Source organism: Bos indicus x Bos taurus, chromosome 18 (genome assembly GCF_003369695.1).
Source record: "Bos indicus x Bos taurus breed Angus x Brahman F1 hybrid chromosome 18, Bos_hybrid_MaternalHap_v2.0, whole genome shotgun sequence".
In the NCBI taxonomy this organism is placed as follows: domain Eukaryota; kingdom Metazoa; phylum Chordata; class Mammalia; order Artiodactyla; family Bovidae; genus Bos; species Bos indicus x Bos taurus.
The window spans coordinates 54,819,892-54,825,891 of record NC_040093.1 but is presented as its reverse complement, the minus strand read 5'-3'; the positions used below and the strand labels follow the sequence as shown (position 1 = coordinate 54,825,891).

At 52.7% G+C, this 6,000-nt stretch overlaps 1 protein-coding gene across 1 annotated transcript in view; it reads left to right on the top strand.

Moving 5' to 3' along the window:
• Window positions 1-3,539: 3,539 nt before the first annotated feature.
• Window positions 3,540-6,000, top strand: part of CRISPLD2 (cysteine rich secretory protein LCCL domain containing 2) — a 66,649-nt gene continuing 64,188 nt past the window's right edge. The window contains exon 1 of the mRNA XM_027513892.1: window positions 3,540-3,684. The gene's annotated coding sequence lies outside the window, so the exon portion shown is untranslated. The remainder of the gene's footprint in view (window positions 3,685-6,000) is intronic.

The window sequence follows — 6,000 nt, the reverse complement described above, 5'->3', positions numbered from 1 at the left end:
TGTACATGTCAGCCATAAACTCCCTAAGTATCCCTTCTCTCTGTCCTTCCCCCTGGCAATCATAAGCTTGTTCTCTTAAGTCTGTGAGTCTGTTTTTGTTTTGTAAGTAAGTTCATTTGTATCAAGGAAAATGGTTGTTTTAAGCCACTGCCTTTTGGGATGGTTTGTTACAGAGCACCAGTGACCCTAACATCCCGTTTGAGAAATATTAACCCCATTGAGATGTTAAAGAGAAATGAGGTTGCTGAGAAATGTCTAGTGGGTTCACACTGTGGCACATCCAGCTCCCTGTTCCCCTCAGGCCACTTGGTTTAGGGGCCAAGGTCTCAGACGTGAGTGCTTGCTGGAAGTCAGCAGGCAGCTCTGGACAGACAAGAAGCAGCTGCACAAATGCAGAGGAGCCCACAGAGGGAGAGGAAAGGAGAAGCAGGGAGTGGAGGAGGTGGGGTGTTGGCAGTTCCTTGGTGCAGGGGGCGGGGCAGCGGCAGCCAGTCTGGATAGGAGTTGGCACGTCGGCTTGGGGGTGACATTATAGAGAGGTGCCCTCAGGTTGCAGCTCTGCCAGTGGCGCCCCTGGAACACCTGAACTGGGGATGGTGTCCCCAGAGCCATCCAGAAGTAGCGAGGAGCCCACAGGGCGGCTGCCAAAGGAGGGGAGGCCCAACTCAGCCAAACTGGAGATGTTTCGTTGTTGACCACCCCCATCCGCACCCCCCCTGCATGCTGGGCCCGTTAGAAATCAGTCTGAGTTGCTTCTCTTCCCCTCTGCGGGGGCAGGAGCCGCTTCGTCCCACCCCCCCCGAGCCCCAGGGTTAATGGTGCACGAGGCGGCAGCAGATGAGTGGTGCGAGCCTGAGTTGGAATCCCAGTTCCTTGTAGGTGGGAGCGTGCCTGCGAGCAGGGAACCAGCGAGGGAAGGGGAGAAGTGAGGCCTTCAGAAAGCCGCCCTGTGTTCCCGAGGCTCAGATGCAGTGTCGCCGTTCAACCAAAGTTTAATTGAAATTGTAAATGTAAAATAAAATTTCTCCTCTAGTGAAAAAACAAACGAACAAATCCCAGTACCTCCACTGGGGAGCTGTTCAACCTTGGGAAAGCTACTTACATTCTCTGTACTCAGTTTCTTGATGGTGGTAGCACCAGCTTCGGAGGGCTGTTGGGAACAGGGGGGTTTGCCAGGATGACAGGTATGAGGCTGGGTACCTGAGAGGCATCTGTCAGGAATACAGCTCACTCCTCCCCTTGGATCTGCCCTTTGTCACACCGAGGACGCTGGTTATGAAGCAGTCTGTTTTGCTTACCACTAAATGCCCAGTGCTTGGGACAGAGCTTGACACATAGTGGGAGCTTAATAAGTATTGAATGAATAAGTGTTGAGCTGAGAACGATGCTTCAAAAACTGAGAAGAGGAAGAAAAGTAAAAGATGAAAATAAAATGAGTTAAAAAGATAACTTTTTTTTAAAAATTGCATTTGAGCTGCACCTAAATCTTCAAGAGTTTCCAGTTTTCTGAATCCTAGTCACACATGCCTGGCCAGTCACTGAGGTTCTTCCCTTATATTTACCCCATCCTCCCTGACCACCCCCCTCCCCCGACCAGCCAAGTGCTCTGAACCATTGACACTCCAGACTCAGATTCCAGGCCCAGAGGGGCATGTCTGTGCCTGCTCACTGCTGTACAGCGCAGGGGCCAGTGCAGTGACTGGATGGGGCTGTTGGGGAAAAGCTGATACTGAGTGATTCGGTGTCTTCAGTCAGGAATAAGCAGCGTGGTGAGGACAGGCTCCCTTGGGCACCAGCACTGCCCGCATACAGTTCAGTTCAGTTAGTTCAGTCGCTCAGTCATGTCCGACTCTTTGCGACCCCATGAATTGCAGCATGCCAGGCCTCCCTGTCCATCACCAACTCATGAGTTCACCCAAATTCATGTCCATCAAGTCGGTGATGCCATCCAGCCATCTCATCCTCTGTCGTCCCCTTCTCCTCCTGCCCCAGTCCCTCCCAGCATCAGGGTCTTTTCCAATGAGTCAACTCTTCACATGAGGTGGCCAAAGTATTGGAGTTTCAGCTTCAGCATCATTCCTTCCAAAGAACACCCAGGACTGATCTCCTTTAGAATGGACTGGTTGGATCTCCTTGCAGTCCAAGGGACTCGCAAGAGTCTTCTCCAACACCACAGTTCAAAAGCATCAATTCTTCAGCACTCAGCTTTCTTCACAGTCCAACTCTCACATCCATACATGACTACTGGAAAAACCATGACCTTGACTAGACGGACCTTTGTTGGCAAAGTAATGTCTCTGCTTTTGAATATGCTATCTAGGTTGGTCATAACTTTCCTTCCAAGGAGGAAGCGTCTTTTAATTTCATGGCTGCAATCACCATCTGCAGTGATTTTGGAGCCCCCAAAAATAAAGTCTGACACTGTTTCCATCTATTTCCCATGAAGTGATGGGACCGGATGCCATGATCTAATTTTTCTGAATGTTGAGCTTTAAGCCAACTTTTTCACTCTCCTCTTTCACTTTCATCAAGAGGCTTTTTAGTTCCTCTTCACTTTCTGCCATAAGGGTGGTGTCATCTGCATATCTGAGGTTATTGATCTTTCTCCCAGCAGTCTTGATTCCAGCTTGTGCTTCTTCCAGCCCGCATACAGTAGGTCCACATTAAGAGTGGGGAGCACTGGGGAGTCCTTTAGCTCCTGTGGCCTTGCTTTCTTCCTTTGCTGAGCAGGGCCTTGGCTACATCTCTCAAAGGTGATTTCTTCTGGCTCTAAATTCACTGAATTGTTTACCTGCACTGCCAGCTAGGGACTTGGGGCACTCTCTTCTCCAAGCCTCAGTTGCCTGATCTGTGAAATGGGATCATTTCCATCTCAATGGATTCCTGTGAACCTACACTGAAATAATGACGATTAAGGATTAGCCTGGGCCTCAGCTTTACTGCGTTCATCTAGTAACATCTTCCTGTCTTCATTTGCACATTGGGAATGTGTGTGTCTATGTGTATATGTGTGTCTGGATGGCAAGAGTGAAGTTTTCTATCCAGATGTAGAGGATGGGGATAAATTTAGCAAGTGTATTCTACACCCTAGTTGATAGGGCCCACACCAGTCCCAAGGAGGTAGCTTCTCTTTTCCCATTTTCCAGTTACCAGTTGAGGCGCACAGAAGTGGAATTTGGTAAATTTGCAAACCCCTGGTGGAAAGTGCTTGGCACCGCGCTGGGTGCACCGTTAATTTCTCAATGGAAACGCTAGTTTTATGGTCATGATGAGGAAACTGAGCGCGTCCTCCTTTTCTCAAGTTTTTAGGACGCGGGTGGTCCCGCCCTCCCTGCGACGCCCCGGACCCGAGGCGCCAGCGCCTCCCGGAGGCCGCCAGGCTCCTAAGTGGGGCGAGGCCAGGAGGGGCGGGGCCGGTGGGGGTGGGGTGGGGCGGAGCCGAAGGCGTGCAGGGGCGGGGCCACGGCGGCGCGAGCCTATTAGGGCCGCCGGGGGCGTGGCTCCTGGGTCCGGGCGGCCTACAAGAGGCAGCGCGTACGGTCCTCTGACCCACTGCATCCTTCGGCGGCCGGAGAGTTCCTCATCCTGCGATCTGCCGGCTGTGTCTGCTGTGCTTGCGCTGCTGTCGCTGCCACTCCGCGCAGGAGACGCCGGCAAGGAGGTGGTTGAGCCCTGCGGAGGGAGGTGAGTGTGCCTTAGATTCCTCTCTCTGCACCGTGCTCTCCACCCCCTCAATCTCCTAGGAGCTGGAATAACCAGAGCAGATGCCATTTCTTAGGGTTTACTGTGCGCAAGCAAGTTAGCTGTGCATGCCTCCTGCATTTGAGACCCATACTCGGCGGCATCCCCTTCTGCAGATGGAGAAACTGAGTCTCAGGGAGAGCAAGTTGTCTGAGACCTCACATACTAGAAGCTAGGGAGCCTGGGACTCAAAGCAGGTCTGACCGCAGAATCGTGCTCCCTGAGGCTGTGTGTACTCTTGCCTTCCCTGTGCAATTCGCCAGTATCTATTGCATCCCTGTGTACACTGTGGGCGTCAGTAAGTGGAGAGCGTGTGGCAGGAGTTTGAATGTGTTCTGCCCACGTGTGGAGGCTGCGGTGATCCTAGCGGCGTGTGTATTCTGCTGGGTCGTTTACAGAGCCACGCCCCTTTACGGTAGTGTTTGCGACAAACCTTCCAGGTAGTCTTCCTCTTCTATTTCAGAGGAAGGCATTGAAGGGTCAGGGAGGTGAAGTGTCCGGGCAGAGCGGAGGCTGGGACCCAGTTCCGTCTGCCTCCAAAGCCCCATAAGGCTGTGGATGTGTCCGGGCGTGGCGCATGTCCAGTTTCTACAGGTTTGGGAAGAGTTCCCGGGTTTCTTCAGCTAGAGTAGATATCTGTATAAACTTCTGATGGGGGGAACCGCTGGCAGCTGAGGGCTCAGCTCTGGGGTCTGGGAGATCTGCGACCCCCAGTGGAAGAGCCAGGGCCAGCCCCCTGGGCAGTGGAGACCCAGAGCCTCCCTGGAAAGGGCTGGGCTGGTGGACAAGCCAGCTGGCTAATGCCAGCTCATCGAAGTCCAGTTTGAATTGGGTGTCTGTTAGCTGGAAGGTGAGTTACTGCTCTGGTCAAGGGAAGCAGCTGGGAGTTGACAGATGCTTAGCTCACCTTCCAGCCAAGAGTGGGCTTGTGAGTTTCCACTTTGAGCCTTTGGGCTCCTTACCCTGGCAGATTAGGGTGAGCCTGCCTTCCCCAGAAGGGTCAGGGCATCTAGGGTCTAGAACCTGATAGATGAGAGGCCAGGATGTGAAGGACAGGATGAAAGGCGTGCCCCCTTCTCCAAACAGATCCAGAGGGGAACTCTTGGGCCTATTTGTTTTGTGCACTTGATGGCTGTGTGTGATGCTGTCACCTCAGGTCTATCTGTCTGCACTTAGCCTTCACACTTAAGGGCTGAGTCCTGCCTCCTTTAAGACACTTCTCTGTCCAATTGCTAACTCCACCTCTGAACCTGACTTTCAAACCTGAGGGATCATTTTGTTTGAGAGGGGCTCCAGGTAAAACACAGTTAGCAGAGTTGGGGCCAGCCCGTCCCTGACGATGCAGTCAGGGAAGAGAATGAAGAAAGTGGTCTTGATTTTTACAGTCTCTTAAAAAATCGGAGTAGGAATAGTAATGATCGCGTTTGTAGTCCTATCAGCAGCTGACATTCATCTGGCACTTACTGTGGGCCAGACATGCCTGGGGTTTTACATGGATGACCATTGACTTATTTGTGAGCTGGACTGTCCTCCTTTTTACAAGGAGGAAATTGAGGCTCCGAGTGATGAAGGCATGTACCCAACATGACATGGGCAGGGTCGGGGACAGCTGCCATCCTAGCTGGGTTCTCCCTCAGATCCTTGGAAAAGATGCTGGTCCGATGACGGGCCACATGACTGTCAGCTCAGAGCTTGCTTCTGGGCAAGGCTTCTGCCGTGTGGGGTCTGAATTCCCCGGCCCTGGTTAGGGGTGGGGCTGGAGAGGAGACACTGACACGGGGGCTTGGGATCCACTCTGCCAACAGGTACCTGCATCAGTAAGCAGGGGCCCTGCTGGGGAACCCAGAGCAATGCCAGCTGCTCCCACAGCCCTGCCTCTGGACTGCCAAGGAGAGCTGGCTGGATAGGGAGGGGCTGGAGCCTCAGGAGTGGAGCATGGGCCTCTGAAGAACCCCACACTTCATACTTCCCTCAGCGACCCCACATTGGATACCTGGGTTTTTCTGTAGGTTGCATTTGAAAACCAGCTTTTAAAGGCAGGACCTCTGAATGCTGACCTCTTTGGCCTCATGGGAGCTGGAACATTTCTTTTCTCTGTCACCAGAGTAATTTACTATGTATGGGAGGTGCCTCTGTGTCTGCTTACTCCCGACCTAGGAAGACCCCCCCCCCCCTTTTTTTTGCAGACTCACTGGTTTTTGATCAGTCCCAGATGTGCAAACCCAGCATCACTCAAAAGGGCTGATGGCTTGTCAAGAA